The 22,026-nt window shown below is 40.5% G+C and overlaps 1 long non-coding RNA gene across 1 annotated transcript in view; it reads right to left on the bottom strand.

Moving 5' to 3' along the window:
- Positions 1-889: 889 nt before the first annotated feature.
- LOC145613982 (uncharacterized) overlaps positions 890-22,026 on the bottom strand; it is a 29,439-nt gene continuing 8,302 nt past the window's right edge. The window contains exon 3 of the long non-coding RNA XR_014107034.1: positions 890-2,235. This is a non-coding gene — a long non-coding RNA (uncharacterized LOC145613982). The remainder of the gene's footprint in view (positions 2,236-22,026) is intronic.

Raw genomic sequence — 22,026 nt, forward strand, 5'->3', positions numbered from 1 at the left:
CTCAACCATTCACCTAGTATACTCATTCATGCCCCAATAAGCTATACCACAAGCATCACTAAGAGAACACCCATGGTAACTAAGAAAACCATCTAGTCGTCCAAAGTAAGCATAGAAGGGTTCACCATAAAATTGAGGAAAAGATAAGCATGCCATTTTTATACAAAGAACTAAGAAAAGCAAAAAAAAAATCAAATTATATACAAGAACCTAGCTAATCTAATCAACACAAACTAATGAACGCCTTAATCCCCGGCAACGGCGCCAAAATTTAATCGAGGGATGAAGTAGGTCGTGGCACTACTAACCCTAACCAAATTAATCATTTATAATACCTAAACCTACACTAAACTAGTCAGTGGCAAGTAAAGGGTCGAACCCAAAAGGACTAAGTGTATCAATTTGCTCTAATTAGACTACTAGGAAAGCTTGTGAGATAGAGAGAGATTCAACTAAACATAACTAAGAACAAATAACTAAAACTAGGGAAAGTGGAATCCAATTACATCAATACATTCAATAACATCATACAATTAGATGAAAATGACCTTGATTAGGAACAATCAACACATTTAACTCACTCTCGCACAATTAAGCATGTTAATTATCCTACTAAACTAATTCACTCTCGTGTAACTAGCCTAGCAAAGGTATGGAAAAAATTAGGGCTCTCAAACAACTCACTCTAGCACAATCGATAGAAAGCACAATTAAGATTATAGAATCAATTAGCTAGAAAGATTCTAATCCATAAAAGCATCATCCATACACAATAATCAAGAAAAAATTCCATACTAATCATAATTAATCATTCAATTTATTAACATAACCTTCATTTATTTCCCTAGAACAAAATCTAAGCTAACATAATGAAGAAAGACATGGAAAACAAGGTAAAATAAGAATAAAAACAAGATTAAACAAATAAACTAATTAATCTACTCAAATAAATAAACAAAAAGCAAAAACTAAGAATTAAGCAAGAAATAAAGATGAGAGAAAGTTAGAAAATGCTCATTGAATAGATGAGATGAAGTTCCACAAAGTTGCTTCTTCAACCTCTCAAAAACTCCATGGAAATCCAAGCTTTCTCTCTCTACACTACTCCTAAACTAATCCTAAGAGAGGGAAAAAATAAAGGCTAAACTAATCTAAACTCTCTAAAATAAAAATGTTGATTATAAAATTTAGAAAATAACCCAAAGAGGGTATTTATAATACAAGCTAAAATAATATAAAAGAAATTAAAAAGAAATAAAAGTAAACTAAAACAATTAAAATACTAAACTAAAAACAAAAAAAAAAAACAAAACTACCATAAAATAAAAAAAAAAGGAAATGAAAAGGAGAAAGAAAATCATCATCAACAGCAAACAATCATCATCGTTCATCGAAAATCATCATCAAGCATCACCAAATCGCAGCCTTTAGATTAATTGAAGGAATCGTGGCCGTACTATATTCATAAAAATCACGTGAAAAGCTTGTGATTGACCCACAATTGCACGCCCGCACAAAAGTCGCGTACAGGTCGCGCAAAGTTTCTGCCTCGACTCTGATTTTGGACCCCAATTTTTGCGCTTTATGACAGGGTTGCGCGGCCGCGAATTGGGGCTTGAGATGGTGAGTTTGGGTGTTGTGAGTTGCGCGGCTATGAGGTAAGTAATTTGGTGGTGATTTGGGTGGTTGTTGTTGTTGATTGGAGGTGGCTGACGGTGATCTTAGTTGGAGTGGAGTGCCGGTGCGGTTGTGGTGGGCTGATAGGTGGTGTTGGTGGTTTAATTGGTGTTTGTTTTGTGTGTGGAAGAGTTGTGGGTGTGAGAAGGAGAAGCAGGGGCTGCTGGAGGAGGAATAACTGGTGCGGGTTTTGGGTGGCGCTGCTGATTGTTGTTTTTGCGAGTGGAAACATGGGAAGGTGGCGGAGGTGAGGTGCTGGTGGTTGTAGTTGTGGTGGATGAAGATTGCTGGCGATTTTGGTGTTGTTGGGCTGATAGGAGTTGCGTGGTGGAGCAAGGGCTGCTGTTGTTGCGGTTCGTGGGTTGGTAACGGGGTTGAATTGGGTGTGGATTTGTGGTGGTTGATTGGTGGTGTTTTGGTGGTGGCTAGTGCTGTTGTGGTGGGTTGCTGGGGCTGGTTTGGTATGGTGGCAGCAGCAAGGAGGTGATGAGTGACTGTGACTGTTGAAAAGCCTCAGCTTGGACCTTGAATATGATTTGAACTTGAAACCCGGAACACCTACAAGCAAAAACACGAGGGTATTACTACGAAATAAAATAAAATAAAGATAAAATAAAATAAAATAAAAATAAAATAAGATAAATAAAATAAAATAAGATAAGACAAATAAAGTAAAATAAAAAGCTAAAACTAAATAAATAATAAAATGAAATGAAAGAAAATAAAATAAAATAAAACAAACAAGAAACTAAAATAAATAAAATGAGAAAAGCGGGAAATTATTAACTAAAACTACAAAAATAAACTAAAAACTAATAAAAACTACTAAAATACTCAAAATAAAGATAAAAGACGAGAATAAGCAAATAAAAGAAATAAAGAATAAAATGGGCTAAATTATTGTAAAATAAGCCGGAAAGCGACTCAATAAACACCCTAAAAGTGACATAAAAGTCACTTATCAAACGGAACTGAGAGCATGATCTTAGACGGCTAAATACATGTATAACGTCTCCCTAGGCAAAGGACTGACCAGCCTAGGTAGAGAATGCAAGTGTTCTTTTAACTTCTGGAACGCCGTCTCAGCATCGTCTTCCCATTCAAACCTGGTCTTCTTCCTGATTGCTTGGAAGAAGTAAAGGCATTTGTCGCCTGACCCGCTGAGGAACCTCCCCAAGGCGGCCAGGCAACAAGTGATCAATCAGGAATCCGAGAAAATTCCCAGACTCAACACCAAAGACGCATTTCTTGGGGATTAACATGACCATATGCCGCCTGAGGGTGGTGAACGTTTCTCGGAGATCAGCAAGGTGATCCGCCTGTTGCTTGGATTTGACTATCATGTCATCAATGTACGCCTCCACATTCCTCCCAATTTGATTAATGAAGACCGTATTAATCATCCGTTGGAAAGTGGGAGGCGCATTTTTCAAGCCAAACGGCGTCACAGTATAACAGAATAACCCCAAATTAGTGACAAAGGTCGTCTTCTCTTGATCTTTCTTCTAGAGGGGTATCTGATGGAAGCCAGAATAGGCATCCATAAAGCTCGTCAAGGCGTGACCGGCTGTAGAGTCGACCAGGCTGTCGATCTTTGGAAGCGGGTAACTGTCCTTTGGACACGCCTGGTTGAGGTCTGTGTAATCAACACACATGCGCCAGGTCCCATTCGGTTTCTTAACAAGGATCACATTGGACACCTAGTCGGGGAAATTACAAGGCCAAATGAACCTTACGTCTAGCAGCTTTTTGACTTCGGAAGCTGCCGCCTGACTTCTTTCCTCGCCATGGTTTCTTTTCTTTTGCCGGATGGGCTTCTTTTTGGGGTCCACGGCGAGTTTGTGGACAGCGAGATCCGGACTGATGCCTGGGATCTCTTCCACTTCAAACGCAAAAATGTCTTTAAATTCTTTCAGCAGAAGGTGCAAGCTTGCACCTAGAGTAGCATAAGCAACCGTCCCAACCTTTACAGTACGCTCTGGACGGCTGTCATCGAGATCAATGTTTCACCAGCCGGTTGGGGACAGAGCACGTCTTACCGTTCACCGGTTAGTGATTGCTATTTTTTCTCTTTCTTCACCTCCACCAGCAGAGGTGTCTTTCTTTTCTTCCCGACTACTGGTTGGGCGGGTACTGGGTCGGCATCCTTGACATTGTCAAGGTCTATTGGTTCCTGACCGTCTGGGGCCACAGTATCTTTGACGGGTGAGAGGTAGCACTCTCGAGCCGTCTTATGATCCCCATTCAAGGAACCGACACATCTGTCATCCCTCTCATACTTGATGAGCATGAGGGAAGGGATGATTACCGCCTTGGCTTCGTTGGGGGTAGGACGGCCCAAAATAATGTTGTAGGCGGTCAGCTCCTTAAAGACCAAGAACTTGACGACCAGGTGTCGCCTTTTCCCTTTCTTACCTAGCCGGATTGGTAAATCAACCCTTCCAACTGGGTAAACCATTCCACCCCCAAAACCAACCAAGGGGTGGGTAACCAAATGCATGCTGCTGTCATTGTATTTAAGCTTTTGCAGGCACCAGAGGCTGATGATGTCTGATGAGCTACCGGTGTCAATAAGGATCCGTCCAACCAGCTTATTGGCAACCTTACATTCAATGGCGATCGGGTCATCATGCGGACCGCGGACACTGCCCCTGTTCTTTTTAGTGATCAGGACGTCTGGGAAGGAGGAGTTTGCAGACGCATGTTCGTCATCATCTTTGTCCATCTTTCGAAGATGGCTCTTGGTGCCCCGGATAGTAGGGCCACCACATGAGAACCCGCCTGTTATTGTGTAGACCGGCTCCTTGTCGGTATCCGAGCTACTAGCAGGCTGGTGGGTAGTCTTGGAGGACTGACCCTTGTTCTTCTTCTTTGCCCCGGATGGGGACTTAGAAATGTAGGACTTCAACAGCCCTTTGTTAGCAAGACAGTCCAACGCCCGCTGAAGACTGAAGCAGTCGTTGGTGTCATGGCCAACCTCCTCATGGAACTGACATAATTTATTTTTGTTCCGTGACTGGGCGGAACTCTTCATTGGATTCGGCTTGTCAATGGACAGCCGGTCCTTTACCTCCATGAGGATGGAGTTGTAGTCTTTTTTAAACTCGTACTTGGGGACGTACGGCTATTTAGAATCACTAAGCACCCAAACTTCTTTTCTCTTTTTGCTCTGTTCTTTCTTGTTGGCCGGCTAAGCAGACCGACTTTCCTTTTATTTGTCAGCCTTCTTGGAGTCTGACTAACTACTAGGCGTGCAGAGGTCGGTAGCCAGAATATAGCTCTCCGCCTCCCTCAGGGCCGCCTGTAGCGTGAATGCCCCTTTTCTGACGACGTAAAATTTGAAGTTTGACCCGCCTCTCAGACCTTTGAAAAAGTCTGTAAATGCTACCTCATCAGACAGTCCCTGGATCTGGATTCTGACGAGGTTGAACCGCCTGACATATGAGCGTAGCCCTTCTCTCTCACCCAGCTTAACGGTGCTCAAATCAAGGCTCGTTTTCTTAGCAGGGATGTTCATGGAGAAGTTGGTGGCAAACAAGAAGGCTAGCTTCTCGAAGCAGTCAATTGAACCGGCTGGCAAGTTGCCAAACTAATGTTGGGCAATGCCCTTCAATGTAATTCGGGAAACATCGACACCAAGTGGCATCGTCCCAACCCTGTAAACACATGAGGTTGGTGTATGCCATCAGGTGGTCTTCTAGGTTGGTGGTACCATCATAGGTTCCCACCAACACATTCTTAACCTTGGACGGCTGAGCCGCCTCGGTTATATTCTTGGCGAACGCAGAGGGTTGTTCACCAAGCTTTAGCAGCCGGAGATGCTAGTCTAGAGGTTGGACGTTGTGATATGCCGCCTGACCTCCGAAGAAAGTCGGCTTCATATAGTAAGGTAGGTACTGACCGTAGACCTGAGAAGGTACATATGGTGCAGTCCCGATCATCTAAGGGCCAGAGTGGACGGTATTACCACTTGTCTGACTCTCATGCAAGGAAAGCTGTCTGGAAAATTCGACGTAGAAGCTGACTCAGACAACTGTTGATTTCTCTTCCGGTTGATGATCTCCCGGGCATCAAGAGTTGATTTTTTACTTCCCACCGGCTGCTGGGTCCGGCGGGTATTGTTGTTATTTCTCTTAGGAAGAAGAATTTTGGACCAATCAATGGTCCCGGCCGCCTTCTGCTTTGGATGAGGAGTGGGCTGCCGATCTCTGGCTACTTCCCCTTTTCCAGAGGAGTCATCTTGACCGTCTAACCCCTACTTGGGCAAGCCTGGCTCTTAGTTATCAGTTCTTTAATTTCACCCTTGAAACTTGAAATGAATCTCATGAGTTCGTCTCGGGTGACAGGTGTTGTTCCAGCTGCCGTATGGGTTTCCCCTTCCGGCTGCCCAGGGGGTCCATTTGTACCCGCCTGGGAGGCACCCCGCTCCAGAGTCTCTCTAGGCCGGTTGTGCTTAGTTATCAGAGAGCCATCATCGGCTGTATAGGTTTCGACCTGAGGATCTTCATCCTCCTGGTCTATAAAAATTTTCGGGTCATCGCACAGACGGTTAGGAGGTGGTACAGACTCTTAAACCATCTTCGAGGTACTCTCCCCACAGACGGCGCCAAATGTTTTGGGTATTTTTTTCCCTCGGGAGAGTTACAACACAAAGACTGGTCCGGTGCGGCCTGTACCTGCAAAATAAACGGAGACACCGGTTGGGTGGTGCTCCGCCTCCGACGAACAAGTTAGTAACTTGAAGAGAGAGGAAAAGGTGAGGAAATTTAGGTGGGTATCTGCTCGGATTCCAAGCTCAGATGTCTCTAGCAAAGGGACAGTTTGTAATAAATGGTAAAACGTGCCCTCGAAAAGAGGGGAATCTCCCTATTTATAGGGTCCTCGGGATTTGTGCCCCTAATTAGGTCACTGAACCCTAATCATTGGTGGGCTGCGCCGCATTGCGGCTTTCTTGGGACTTGGGCCAGAAGGCCGCCATTTCCCCCAAGTTTCTGGAGTGACACGGGTCAAGTAGGAATAGGTCAACTTTGGGCCATCCTGGGGCTGACACGTAACATCCTCTGATTGGACCATGTGACGGGGTAAAATTACCCTAAACATATACCACTTCATTTCCCGAGGTTATCATCACTAAAAAGGAACATGGCTTAGTCCACCGGACGCATGATGACCCATTCGTCATTGAATGCAAGGTCGCCCATCAGTTGGATGGCCGGATTATGATAGATATTGGTAGCTCGTTTGACATCATCAGCTACAAGTGCTTGTCCAGGCTGAAGTACAAGCCCGACAGCCTACGCAAAGTCTCCCACCCCTATGTCGATTTTGGGGGTGGTGTGGTACACCTAGTTAGCGAGATTAATTTGCCCATCCCTCATGCCGATAAAATTTTAAAAGGATGATGGCTCTGTTGGCTCCTTTAATGGGGACCAGAAGACAGTCAAAGAGTATTAGCTCTTAGACATCAAGCCCACGGCGGCGACAGCCAGCCAAGGGGAGGACCCAATAGACCTTGACGAATTTAAGGAAGCCTAGCCTGCTCATCCAGCAGCTGGTAAAAAAGAAAAAGGCCAGCTAATTGGTGTTTGTGATATAAGAGAAGCAATATCAATCATTGACTAGGGAACGGTCAGATGATCTCATTCCCTAGTCGACTGGTGATCACATTGATATAGCTCTTGATCACAACCGTCTAGAGCGTACTGTTAAGGTGGTGACAGCTGCTTTTAGAAAACTGGTTGTAGACTTGCACCACCTACTAAAAGAATTTAAAGGTATTTTTGCCTTTGAAGTGAAAGAGGTGCCTAGCATCAGCCCAGATCTTGTTGTTCACAAACTCGCCTTGGATCCAAAAAGGAGCCTATCAGGAAATATAAAATAATTCACAGTGAGTAGAGAAGTTATGCGGCAACCGCCGAGCTAAAAAAGTCGTTAGACGCTGGGTTCAATCGGCCATGTAACTTCCCTTATTGGGTTCTGAACATTGTGCTCATAAAGAAGCCGAATGGTACCTAGCACATGTGTGTTGATTACACTTACTTAAATAAGGCATGTCCAAAAGATAGTTATCCACTTCCAAAGATCGATAGTCTGGTCGACCCTACAGTCGGGCATGCCTTGATGAGTTATATGGAGGCCTACTCAGGCTTTCATTAGATACCCATGTGGATAAAAGATCAAGAAAAGACGACATTCGTCACTAATCAAGGGTTATTTTGCTATACTATGATGATGTTTAGCTTGAAGAACGCGCCTACTACTTTCCAACAAAAGAATAATACTTTCTTCATTAATTAGATTGGGAGGAATTTAGAGGCGTACATTGATGACATGATAGTCAAATCCAAGCAACAAGCGGATCACCTTGCTGACCTCCGAGAAACATTCACCACACTTAGGCGATACATGGTCATGCTCAATCCCAAGAAGTGTGTCTTTTGTGTTGATTTTGGGAAGTTCCTTGGATTCCTTATTGATCAAAGGGGGATAGAGGTTAAACTTGAAAAATACAGGCGGTCATTGACATGAAGTCACCTCAAAATTGTTAAAAAATTTCAAAAACTAATTGGTTATCTGGTGGCTTTAGGAGATTCCTCAGCCGGTTACTTGACAAGTGCCTTTATTTCTTCCAAGCGATAAGGAATTAGACAAGGTTTGAATGGGGGGATAATTCAGAGGAGGCCTTTCAAAAGTTGAAAGCACATCTACACTATTTGCGAAGGCTTGTTAGTCCTCTTCCCAAAAAGATTCTTTACAAGTAATTAACCGTTTCAGATCATGCCCTCAGTGCTGTTCTCCTTGTTGATAGAGATGACATCCAGCTCCCGGTTTATTTCATTAGCCATGTACTTAGAAATACTAAACTGAGGTACCCCATGGTTGAAAAATACGGCCTTTTACTTTAGATGGCTGTTAAAAAGTTGAAACCTTACTTCTTGGCACATCCGATTGTGGAATATACAAACCAACCTCTCAAGCGACCAATGACAACCTTGGAGTAATCCGACAAAATGCTCATATAGGCTATTAAAATGCAAAGTCTTGAAATCACTTTCAAACCAAGTAAGGCAGTAAAGGGACATGCGTCTACTACTGATGAGTGTCATTTATGGCACTTAGAGGGTAGTCTTTTAGGATGTTTTCATCTCCTTTTTATGCTTTCTTATCTTATTTTTGGTCCTTTTTCCTTAAATTCCTTTTTTTCTTTCTTTCCTTGTGTTTTTAGTGTTTTCTTCTTGTTTTCCTTTTATTTGGTTCTTTTTACCTTTTATTCCTTTTCGCTGTTTGTTCTTGTAGGTACCTAGGATTTGTCATTGCAAGGAGATCAAGATGGGCTATATAGACTAAGCAAGGAGAAAGTAATCAGCTTGGAGAGGGCTCAGAGAGGGCATGGGGAGGACTTCGAGAGGGCATCAAGCCCTACTTGTTTGCCGCGGGCGTAGGTACTGAAGGCCACGGGCGCGGGCTCGTATGCACCAAATTGGCTAGTTTCGTCCAGGAACTCTCCGCAATCTGGCCGCAGGATCCCCACAGGGGCGGGTAGTCTAGAGAGACCGCGACCCTCTTATCACCCTTTGAGAACAGGGGATTCGCCGTGCCCTTGCCGCGGGCAAGGAGGCCTTTACCGCGAGCGCGGGTTAGATGACCCGCGGGCGTGGGTGTTGCCCAGATAGCCCGCGGAGTTTGTTATGGGTTCCGTACCCATTTCCCAACCGGCGCGAGGTTTACTAGAGAGGGCGCGGGGATCCCTTGTTCCTTCTTTGCCTATAAATACACTTGTAATTCCTTTTTGAAAATAACTTTTAGATAATTTTTATTAGCTTAGTTTTAGAGAGAGAAGTTAGAGAGAAGTTCTTGGTATTGGATTTGTATTTCAACATTGGATCAATTGTGCTTGGATTCCTTCATTTTCAATCATTAATGTTAGTAAGAATTTCTTCTTCTAGTTCCTCTCTTTACTTGTTTGTTTTAGTTTCAATTTTGATTGTTTGATTTGCTTGGATTTGAATTGGATATTGTAGTTGATATTGTTTTCTCTTGATTTTGATTTAGAATGATGATCAATGCTAATTCTAGTGATTTGTTCTTGAGTTACACCATGATTAGTGAGTAGATTAGTTGCTAGGGAGAAGGGGAAGCATGCTTGATTGATAATTTGTGCTAGTTGATAATCTTTGATTGATTGAATTGTTGCAATTAAATGTGTTGACATAGTTTTGCATGTGATTAGTTATATTAGGAATGATCAACCTATAAGATTAATCTACATTGCATTGCAATTCTTAATGACATGACCCATCAATTTGAGAATTTCTTTAATTGATTGAGTTTGATTGTGAATTTCCTTGATTAGCCATTCATAGTGACCCCTAGCTTAGCCTCTAGGAGATAGCTCTTGAATTCTCTTGATTGCTACTATTGTTTGTCCTTTGCAATGCTTGAATCAAGCGAAGAAACTATCAATTATCATGATTATTGAACTAGCATGTGGAACTTATATCCCTAGTATTTGGCTTCTTGAATTACTTTATTAGTCTAATTTTGTTTCCATAATACCTACCATTTTCTCACTACAATCTTCGAAATAGCTTGACTTATGCTATAGTTAATACCGACTCACTCCTTTGGGTTCGACCTTATACTTACCTTATATTTGTATTAGGTTTGTTTAGGATTTTATAAATTGTGTTTGATTTTGGGATAGACAATTAATGATTTGTTTATTCCTCTATGAACCGCCTTCATTATCGAAATGAAAAGGCCGATTGCACCAGATAATCCTGATCAGGTTTGGAAGTGTACGTAGATGGGAGCTCTAACCTAAACGGTTGTGGTGCAGGTCTGCAAGCATTATCTGTCAATTCCCTGAAGGGGACAAGTATGAGTATCCACTATAGTTTAAGTTGCAAGTCTCAAATAATGAGGAAGAGTACAAAGCCCTACTAGCTAGTATCCGCTTGTTATAGGCAGCTGGAGCAACTATAATTGATGCCTGCTCGGATTTCCTATTAATTGTTAGCCATTACAAAGGTGACTATAAAGCCATCCATCCAAATACGGTCAAATACCTACAGGCGGTCAAAGTAGAAGCCGGGATACTTAAAGAATTTCATCTGAGTCAAATGCCAAGGTATGAGAATAATCAGGCGAATGCTCTATCAAAACTAGCATCATCCGCCTCCTGTGTTACGCCACGTTCAGTCTTTTGGGAAGTTATGGAAAAAGGAAGTATTGTTGAGGAAGATCCCATTGGAATACTTTATCAAAGCTCAACCTGGATGGATGGCATCCGAGCCTATTTGCTGGACGGTACCTTCCCAGACTCAGCTCTAGAAGCAGTTGTACTCACAAAGCATGCGACAAATTTTGAGATGAAAAATGGAGAACTCTTCAAAAAGGGTTTTCTGAAGCCTACTCTGAAGCGTATAACCCTTTAAAAATGGCATGAGGTTTTGGAGGAACTACGTTCGGGCCACTACGCCTTTCATATATGTGGCAGGTCGCTAGCAGTTAGGGCCAGGCGACAAGGCTACTTTTGGTGTATGCTCGAGGTAAACACCATGGCAATGGTGAAAAAGTGTGATAAGTGTCAGCGGTTTGGCAAGCTAATCCACCGTCCAACCATAGATTTGACTGCTATTCATAGTGTAGTACCTTTCTCCAAATGGGGCAGGGATTCTTGGGGCCATACACTCATGCGCCATGCGGACAGCGGTACATCTTAGTGGATTTTGAGTACTTCACCAAATGTGTAGAGGCGGAGGCCGTAAAAAACATTAGGACACAGGATGTCATCTCTTTCATCTAGAACAACGTTATTACCCGATTTTGGGTACCTACGTCTACGGTTTTGATAATGGCCCTCAATTTGAAACGCCTAAGCCCAAAAACTTGTTGGGAGATCCATGGATCTCACATTTTTTTGCATCAGTTGGCCGTCCCCAAGTAAAGAGCCATGTTGATTCCTTCAAAAAACTAATTTCAAACGACATCAAGTAGAAAATTGAAAGAGCTGGCGGCCTATGGGTAGAAGAGTTAACTCATTTCTTATGGGTCACCAGAAAAACTAAAAAAGGGACAACTGGTGAGACCCCATTTCTCATGGTGTATGGTGCAAAAAGCATCTTGCCTATTAAGCATAATAAACTGACCCTCCAAGTCATGCTATATGATGAAGAGGCCAAATGTAAGGCATGAGACTAACACTCGACTTACTCCCAGAATGCAGAGGCAATGTCGCCTTGCGTTATGAGATCTACCATCTAATAATGACAATAGCCTACAATAGAAGAGTACACAAACGTCCCTTGAAAGTAGGGGACTTTGTGTTATGAAAAGTGGAAGCAACTAGTAGTGCCAATGAGCAAGGCAAGCTAACACCAAATTGGAAAGTGTAGACACCTAAAAATCTCTTCCCCAAACCAAACCCGATGATGAACCACATTTCACCGCCATTTTTGGTCGGGTTCAGTATTTAATCACGGGTGTTCTAAAAATACATATTTAATAAAATTTAGTTCATAAAATAGTTAACGGATCAGTCCTCATGTTTAGTCAAAGCATAATACAGTATTTATTTTTACCTAAACCTTTTTATTCATTTAACATTATTTATTATTCTAGCCTAAGTACTAAATTATAAACCCGAAATAGCCCGAAATTATGAAGCGCCACTTAAAAATGCTAAACGTAATTAGGGTTAAAATGTATTTGGACGGAAAAAAAGGAAGCAGAGTCTGTCGCGTCACGGGAAACTGTGTCGCGTCATGAAAAATATTGTCGCGCCGCCACGGTATATTCTCCCTTGACACGGTGCATATACCGTGACACGGGACTGCTCCGTGTTTTCTCCGCGTAAACCCTTCACACGTTTTAACTTCCGTATGTTAATTATTTCCCGCGTCACACCAAGTTCCCCCATGTCATGCGATTTTGTGTCGTGTCGCGACATTATTTGTCGTGTAGCGGTAGTGTTTTTAGGGTTTTTATCCTTTTTAGGGTTCCGTGTGTTCCCTTTGCTCATTTTCCATATAAATACCCCCTTATTTTGATGCTTGGAGCATCAATTAATTCTCTCATTTTCTCTTATATGTTCTAGCCTAAACACTAGCGTACCTTATTAATTAAAAATTCCTTTCTTAATCACTCCAAGGAGTCCGTTCTTTACCCGAGGTTCTATCCTTAAACCAAGGCGTGAAAGGTAGAACTGTTTTAGGGTTTGGCCATAAATCAACCCTATTTAATTTAATTTAATTATATTTTTATTTGTTTCCTTGAAGTTACTAACTCGTTTATTGTTTTATAGTTGCAAGCAAGCAAAATCAAAGTTAGAATTATGTTCCTTTAATTTCTATTATATTCCTAACGATTATAAATTGTTGGATTATTGTTAAATTTCTTACAATATTAATGTCAATTCTATTATTATTTATGATCACCATATTACATCTTTAAAGGAAATATGTAATTAAAAATCACGACTAATAAGATCATTCGGACAAACTGGTTTAGGTTCCTTTTTAATCTAGTTGTTTAATCAAGTGATCACAAATATTTTAGAATAATTTGTTGCATTAGTATTCAACCAATTTAGCATGATAATTGTTTGGAGCAAATTGAATCTTTGTTTGCATGCCTATGAGGTCGCAGGAATCACTTTTTACAATAAGAATCGAGTAGAGGCCAATACGGGCAAATGTGACTCCATGACTCACTTCTTACCATCATTCTCAATCCACCTTTCGTGGTTTCGAACCATATAGATTTAGCAATCTCGTGGATTATGAATGGGGTGTCACCTTCATGGGTTAATCGTTGTTGCCTATCGTTGTCCCTTATTTGTGGTTACCTTTTATGATCTGTGAACGGTTTACAAGTTCGTTAACACATGTTGGCGGCTCCCTACTTTCCTTGTCCCTAATCATAATATGTCAATTCCAACTTCCTAAGAGTACAAAGCATATTCACACATGCTTTAACATAGGCACACTTCGAACAATGCCTACAATTTGGCGACTCCACTAGGGATGATTGTTTGTTATATAACGATTTGAGTGATCGGTATCTAATTAAGATGGGTTGATGAGAATTGAAAGATTCTTGAAAAGTATTTTTGTGATTGATTTGGCATTTTTGCATATGCATAGACGTTTTAACGTTGCATTTAGGTTTGTCCCGTATGAAAAATTGAATAACTTGATTGCGGACGAAAGAAAAAAAGGCACCAGTCTGGTTTTTGATTGCCACGCCACGGTAGAACCTGCCGTGTCACGGCGCTGGGCACCGTTACGCGTTCTTCAGCACCGTGATATGGTAAATTTTACAGTGTTACGGCAGTCCTAAAATCTTTCTAGTGGCTTTTTTTTGTTCTAACAATCAGCTTCCTTTGGTTTTTTTTTTATAAAATTGTTGTAGACATTTATTTTTGGCCTCCTATCCTGTAAAGAAGTGCAATGACAATAAATAAAACCATCTTTTTGTTGGATCGAAGTGAAGAATACTTACGGATGATTGGCTAACAGCAAAGACACAAAAAGACTAGCCTAACCAAAAAAAAAATATACAAACAAAGTCCAATTAACTAAACCCGATCATAATTAGGCTTAAGCTTGTGCTTAAGACCTAATAATGACGAATTTAGAGGCACCTAGGTTAAATTTAATGCTACCGTAAAAAAGTCGCGCGCATCTCAATGGGTCACGTTGGTCTGGCACGCGCAACTTCTTCAGTTGCGTGTAACACCCAGTGCAACTGTTATTGATGCGCTTGCGGAAGATTCCGTATGTCATGAAAATATAAAATCGAATCTTACCATAATGCCGCACGCAAGACTTTTAGTTGCGCTGCCTATTGCAGTGCAACTAAATTACTTGAGCTAGGATGCCGCGCACAACTCATCAAGATGCGCGCGACACATGCTTTAGCAGAATGGTTAAAACCCTAATTGCATTCATTCCCTGTAAATGTGGGCTTAAGACGAGGCTTAAACAAACAGAAATTAACCTATAACTCTGGCATATACTCTTGTGAACTTGTGCTACCCAACCTTCTTGTCCTAAACAATCACCCCTCTTAAACTTTGTTACTACGGTGGAGGTTCCCGAACAAGAAGGAGACCTTAAGTGTTCTAAACGGAGATCTAGCAAAGAGAAGTGGTGAAATCCTTAGCACTTAGATAAATCACATCTATTTTTCCTGTTTAAGAGAACCTTAATCATTAAAATAGTGTTGTTCAAGGATATTATTTATTTAATTAATTACACATATTATCATGTGTTAAAGAAGACTAGAATTGAATAATTAAGTGATTGATTGATCACTTAAGCCAAGGCGAATCTCGTTTACTTTTTCTCCTTTCATGAATTCGAATTAAATAAAGAATAACAACTTTGCAATGTAATTCCTACGTGATTGATGCATGTAAATAAAATTAACTAACTTAGTTTTAGGTATCGCGTTTCATATATTGTTTGGTGATGAAATTGTTAAAAAGTAAGAGCTAGTAGAGGCCGCAGTAGGGCTAGAATAGCGATTCTCCTTTTAAGGGAACGTTATTTTAGTACCCTCGCTCCCGAACTAATTTCTGGTTTATGTAGACTAATTTGGGCATGGGTAAACTTATGATTTGTGCTAATTATCCCATGAACTCCACATGGGAGAAAGGCATGAACGAGGTTTATGAGTTTTCCCAAAACTCATTGGCGACTCCTACTTCTTTCTTATAAAAAAGCGTAATGATAGAATCAATTCTTATTCTAGGTCCCCCAAACAGCCATGAGATCAAATCCTAATATACCCTAACAAGTGTAAAGTTGTAGGCTTTTAAAGGGTCATGGCCATCTAAGGAAGGATCCCCTACGATGGGAACACCCTCCTTACAGTGGAGACTCCACTGGGGACTTAGTGGTTACAAGATTAGTTCTTAGTTATGGTCCAAGGTTTCCAACACTAGGTTTCATATGGGTTAAAACGGGAATTAACTTGGATAATCTCTAGTTAAAGAGCGAGACTTGAACGCATAATATCTTCTTTTTGCACAAAAGTAAAACAAAACAAGCAACATTGCTTCATGCATAATCATAACACACTTTAACCTTTGGGGATTGGCTCATTAACTTGGGGTTTCCAACACTAGGCTTCTTTCCCAAAATCAATAACTATCATCCCATCCATATTGCCCACAAAATGTTGGGAGAGCGATGCCATGAGTCAACACGTTGAGGGATTGATTTGTGCATCATCTCCTAAGATATGGTACCTTTGGACACCCAAGCCTTTTACCATAGAATGACATTGTGTGTATCTTGGCTTATGGTATGCTTATGTGATTACGTGAGTATATGCGACGTGTTAGCATAGCTTTCTCTTTTTTTTCTTTAGTTTGGTTTAGGTTCCCAATTACAAACCTGTTTCTTCGTAATTTTGAGTCATATTCGAAGGGTAACATAAAAAAAAAAAACAAATGATGACAAATTAAAGAAAACACTCAAATTAAAAAAAAAATTACGAGCAGGTGGTCACGCAACTCAATGAGTTGCGCGACCACAGCAAATGCAAGTAATTCAGATGCGCGCGATAGTCGTGTGCAGCAAAGTTACTTGTGCGCGCCTACTATTACGGGCCATTTTGATTTCCTCAAAAAAAAATTACCTCGTTCAAACAATATCTTCATTGAAGAACTTTTTAATGGTGATGTTATCCGTTTGTATATATCTTGCGCTCTTTCCTCTTCTTTTTTATCTAAACAAGCGTATCGATTTACTTATCCTTTTGTACTTCTATTAGGGCAGGTTTTCAAGCTTGGGAACAAAGACTCCTCAGCACTTGCATTCTACGTTAACCGCCAAATAATCCACCTCTTTCAAACCACCTTCCCTCGACAACTAGTTCTAGTCCAACAACAATGTCAATCATTGAAGAACTTCAAGAAGATATTCTTTGTTTGAGAGAAGAAAAGGCTCAAGAAGCCAAGGAGAAAAGAATTAAGAAACTCGAAAAGGCTGAAAAGAAAAATGCTGAAACTTTAGCCTTGCAGCGAAAGATGGAACAACTTTCCATCAAAGAAAAGTCGTTGGAGAAGCTAGTTCTTCGTTCTACAATGGGGAACAAATACTTCGACGCAGAAGAGTTCGCTCCTCCCGCAGGACTGACTTTACCGGATAAGTTCATTAGCTACGGACTTGGAAATATTTAAGGTGACCAATAATCCACAAAACCATTTAATGTGTTTTACTGGCACCATGGAATTCAAGGGAGTTGATCATAAGCTTTACACTTTGACTTTTCCTTTATCTCTAGTCCCAACCGCGAGAGTGTGGTACTACGGGCTAGATCAAAAATTCAAACGAACGTGGGAAGATGTAGTTTTGGCTTTCATTACCCAATATGAGAGTAACGTAGAGTTTAAATCGACTCTACGTGAACTTGAAATGCTTAAGCAAGAAGACGATGAAGGTTTCTTGCTTTCTATGGCAGGTGGCGAGAAAAGGCAGCTCACCTTGCCTAAAGGCCACCTGAACTCGAGTTAGTACAAAAATTCATGGCGGCTCACCTTGCCCAAAGGCGACCTGAACTCGAGTTAGTACAAAAATTCATTGACAATTGTCATGAAAAGTACACAAGCATCTACGTTACCTTGGTTTTGACACTTTTCAAAAGGTCTATTATGTGGCTACAAGGATTGAAGATGATCTTGCTAAAGAAAAAGTTAATAAACCTTATCATCATCAACCTAGGAATAACTATAAAAAGGGGAATGATAGTACCTCATCCTCAATTGTTGTATTTACAACCTCCATACAATATAATAATACGAATCAATATAACAGTAATGATCCTCGGAGAAGATGGACAAAAGAAAAAAATTTACACCATATCATGTGAGCTTCAAAGAATTATTAGAAAAATTGAGCGAAAAAGGTCTACTTGCACTAAGAAGGCCAACACCACCCACTCCACCAGAAAGAAGGTACGCTTAATCGTATGACAGTGCTTATTGTGCTTATCAATGGGGCATTGGGCATGATACCAAACGTTTCTATGTCCTAAAACACAAAGTACAAGATCTAGTAGACGGTGAGAGAATTCCCACGCCTAAAGCTAACAACAATGTATCCACACTAGGGGCATTTCAAATTGATGAGGACCATATGGGAAGTGACACGTTCGACCCTTTGGACTATTTCACACATATAAGAAATTCTCTAACCACAACACTTATAGGGGAAACAAATGAAGTCTGTGGGTTATGGGACGACGACTTTCAAGACTTATATGTCTCTAACTATGCCGCCAATCTACCTCCATCTTGTCTTCAAAATGAGACAAATGGAGTGCTTGATTGGGATCATTTCTTGGGGAAGTCACAAGACTTATCAAATCTCTCCTTGGATGAATAATGGCGTTAAGCACAACTCATGAAACGTTTTGTAATAGAGGCACATTCAAAGCCTCTAGAAGAATGTTGGTTCACAAATTCTACAACTAACCCAAATGAGATAGATCATCTAACTCGTTCTGGGCGAGTTTATCAAACACCACCAAATGGATCTTCAACAAAACAAAATCAAACTCAAGGTCAAGTACAAAACCCATTACCACCTCTACTTGAGGTGGAGGATCCATTGGTAAAAAAAATTCACCAATCAAAGGCCAATGTTAGCATTTCGGAACTCCTAAGTACTTCTAAAGAATTTAGGAATTCTCTTATGAATGCTCCAACGGCTTTGACAATAAGAACAAACACAACTCCCCAGGATCTCGTTAGCTTGCTTACTAGCGAGAAATCCCACAAATCAATCATTTTCAATAATGATGATTTGCCTTCAAAATACACTACCCATAACAATGTGTTATACATAACTGTGGGGTGCAAAGGATACAATATCCCTCTTACTTTATTAGACAATGGGTCAGCTATGAATGTGTGCCCATTACGAACAGCAAAATATTTAGTCCTTTATTTAGAAAAAGATTTTCAACCAACAACACAAAGCATTAGGGCCTATGACAACTCGAGGAGATCGGTGTGTGGAACTGTTAAACTACCAATTACCACAGGCCCGATTTAAAAGATGGTTGAATTTCATGTCATGGACATTAAAATCACATTCAACCTTCTACTTTGACGTTCTTGGATACACAATCTTGGTGTAATATCATCCTCACGTCATCAAATGATTAGGTTGAACTATCAAGGGCTTCCTATGACTATACATGCTTCTCCTCTCAAAATAGCTATAAATAACCAATCACTTCTAGAATTACACCATGATAATGATGAAAAGGACATGTGGGTACTCGCCGCGGAACCAATCTGAACAATTGAAATGGATGAAAGCCTAGAAGAACCATTCAAGTTTGATCCATACTCCACTCATATAGTAAACAACATCTTGTTTAAGAGTAGTTACTTTCCTGGGATGCCTTTGGGAATAGGAAGGAAGAAATCTCTTTTACTTCCTATCCCAAAGAAAAGTTTCTCTTTTAGATTAGGATACAAACCAACCAGGGAAGAACTAGAGTCTCACTATGTTAAAAACAAATCACGTAGAGACAACAATAAGAAAGGGATGGTCACTTTGCTCCTATCTTACCAACAAACCCTTAATAGACAATTCATTAGGGAGGGAGAAGATTACCCATGCTATGAATTTTTAGAACCATTAGTTTTGGAAGGAATCAAGAAGCCTTGATTTGAAATATTTCTTGATTGCTACCTGTTGAATAACGATATTGAAATCGTTGAATCAAAACACCCAACCACAGGGTGCTACGATAGGCAAGAATTCAACTTGCTTTTTGGACTAGAGCAAAACCATGTTGCCACCATGACTAATAAGAATGCCATCCAAGATGAAGCTTTTGACCCAACTTCGTTGATCACCCCTTCTAATTTCACATTCGAGCATGGATGGAGGTAATTTTTCAAGTGGACTAATCTTAAAGGTGATAAGCTGGAAATCGTTACAAGCGAAGGGAAGATGTTTGAAAAATCGGACGACGAGTTTAGCTGGAAATCGTCACATATCATGGAATACATGATCGATCCAATAAGCGAAGCATATGGAATCAGATTCATTCTTTCCCGCTGATCAGGTGTCTTTGGACACTACTTCTTGCTTAGGGTTATGCCATGTGACAATGGCAGGTGACCTCTCTTGGCCTCCTCCATGCTAAATCGGTCAAGTACCTTATCAATATAAGTACTTTGACTCAATCCAATCATCCTTTTTGATCTATCCCTATAGATCTTGATGCATAGTATGTACTGAGCCTTTCCTAAGTCTTTTATTGAGAAGCATTTTCCAAGCCAGGCCTTTACAGAATCTAACAATGGAATGATGTTTCCAATGAGCAATATGTCATTGACATATAAGACTAAGAAGGCGATGTCACTCCCACTGACCTTCTTGTAAACACAAGACTCATATGGATTCTTAATAAAACCAAACTTCTCGATGGCTTCATCGAATCAAAAATTCCAACTTCTGCTAGCTTGCTTTAGTCCATAAAAGGACTTCTTAAGCTTACAAACCTTCCCAGCATTGTTTTGGTTGACAAAACCTTCAGGCTTTGTCATGTACACTGTTTCTTCCAAAATACCATTTAAGAAGGCGGTTTTGACGTCCATCTGCCATATTTCATAGTTATAATATGCAGCAATCGCTATGAGGATCTGAACGGATTTAAGCATTGCGACTGGTGAAAAGGTTTCATCGTAGTCAATACCATGAACTTGTCTGTAACCTTTTGCCACCAATCTAGCTTTGTAAATGAATACATTTCCATCTTTGTTAGTTTTAATCTTGAAAATCCACTTACATCCGATAGGTGTATAACCTTGGGGTAAGTCAACCAAGTCCAAACTTGATTTTCAAACATGGAATCCATTTCAGATCTCATGGCCTCATGCCATTTAGTAGAGTCGGTGCTTGCCATTGCTTACTTGTAGGTTTTCGGTTCATCTCCATCCATAATCAGAATGTCCTCTAAGATCTAGGTTAATACTAAACCAAGATATCTATCAGGTTGAGATCTCGGCCTCTGAGACCTACGTAGGGTAATGGATTGAGCATTTGCATTGTCGATTTGACTTTGCACATTTTGGTCATTTTGACTTGCGTCAAAAGATGTTGTTTGAGCACTTTGACTAAGATTATGATTTTGTTGCTCATCCTCACGAACTTCATCGAGTTCGATTTTCCTCCCACTTGTCATTTTGGAAAAGTGTTCCTTCTCCAAAAAGACACCATCGTGAGCAACAAACACTTTGTTCTCCAATTTGTTGTAGAAGTAATACCCTTTGGTTTCTTTTGGTAGCCTACAAAGTAAACCTTGTTAGATTTGGGATGAAGTTTGTCAGAAATTAATTTCTTGATATATGCTTCGCATCCCCATATCTTTAGAAAAGATAACCTAGGAGGTTTCTTTGTCCATAATACATATGGAGTCTTTTCTACAGCTTTTGATGGTGCACGGTTGAGTGTTAGTGCCGCAGTTAGAAGTGCGTGTCCCCTGAAAGAGATAGGAAGATCAGTAATACCCATTGTTGATCGTACCATGTCTAACAAGGTCCGATTTCTCCTATTGGATACTCCGTTCCATTGTGGAGTTCTTGGAGGTGTCAATTCTGAAAGTATACCCTTTTCTTTCAGATGGTCATCGAATTCTTGGCTCAAGTATTCACCACCTCGATCCGATCGAAGGGCTTTGATTTTCTTGCCAATCTGATTTTAAACTTCACTCTGAAATTCTTTGAACATTTCAAACGATTCTGATTTATGCGACATTAAGTAGACATAACCATATCTACTATAGTCATCTGTGAAGGTGACAAAATATCGGCGTCCATTTCTTGTGGTGGAGCTCATTGGTCCACGTACATCAGTGTGTATTAGACCTAATCATTCTCCTGCCCTTTCTCCCAACTTGGAGAATGGTTTTTTAATCATCTTGCCTAATAAAAATCCCTCGCAATTCTCAAACGATTCTAAATCGAAAGAGTCAAGAACACCTTCCTGTAGAAGTCTCTTGATACGTTTACTGTTAATATGGCAAAGATGACAATGCCACAAGTAATTTGGTTTGACTCCATGGTCTTAGCCTTTTATCATAAACAATTTTTTCTAAACACACAAAAGGTGTAATTTCCATAAATATAAACAAGACATTTAAGCAAAAGGTCTTGTGATCAAGGCTAAAATGACGTCCAAACTCGCAAGATCAAAGTATGGTAGATAAAACTTAACAAGTTTTAGAATTTAGACAAAATACATGAGATTACAAGCTTTCATTTGATAGATTATCTTCATCTTCCACTTGTGTACTCATGACCACTTGAAAATCACC

This window comes from Chenopodium album, chromosome 3, assembly GCF_948465745.1.
Source record: "Chenopodium album chromosome 3, dcCheAlbu1.1, whole genome shotgun sequence".
NCBI classification, from domain to species: Eukaryota; Viridiplantae; Streptophyta; class Magnoliopsida; order Caryophyllales; family Amaranthaceae; genus Chenopodium; species Chenopodium album.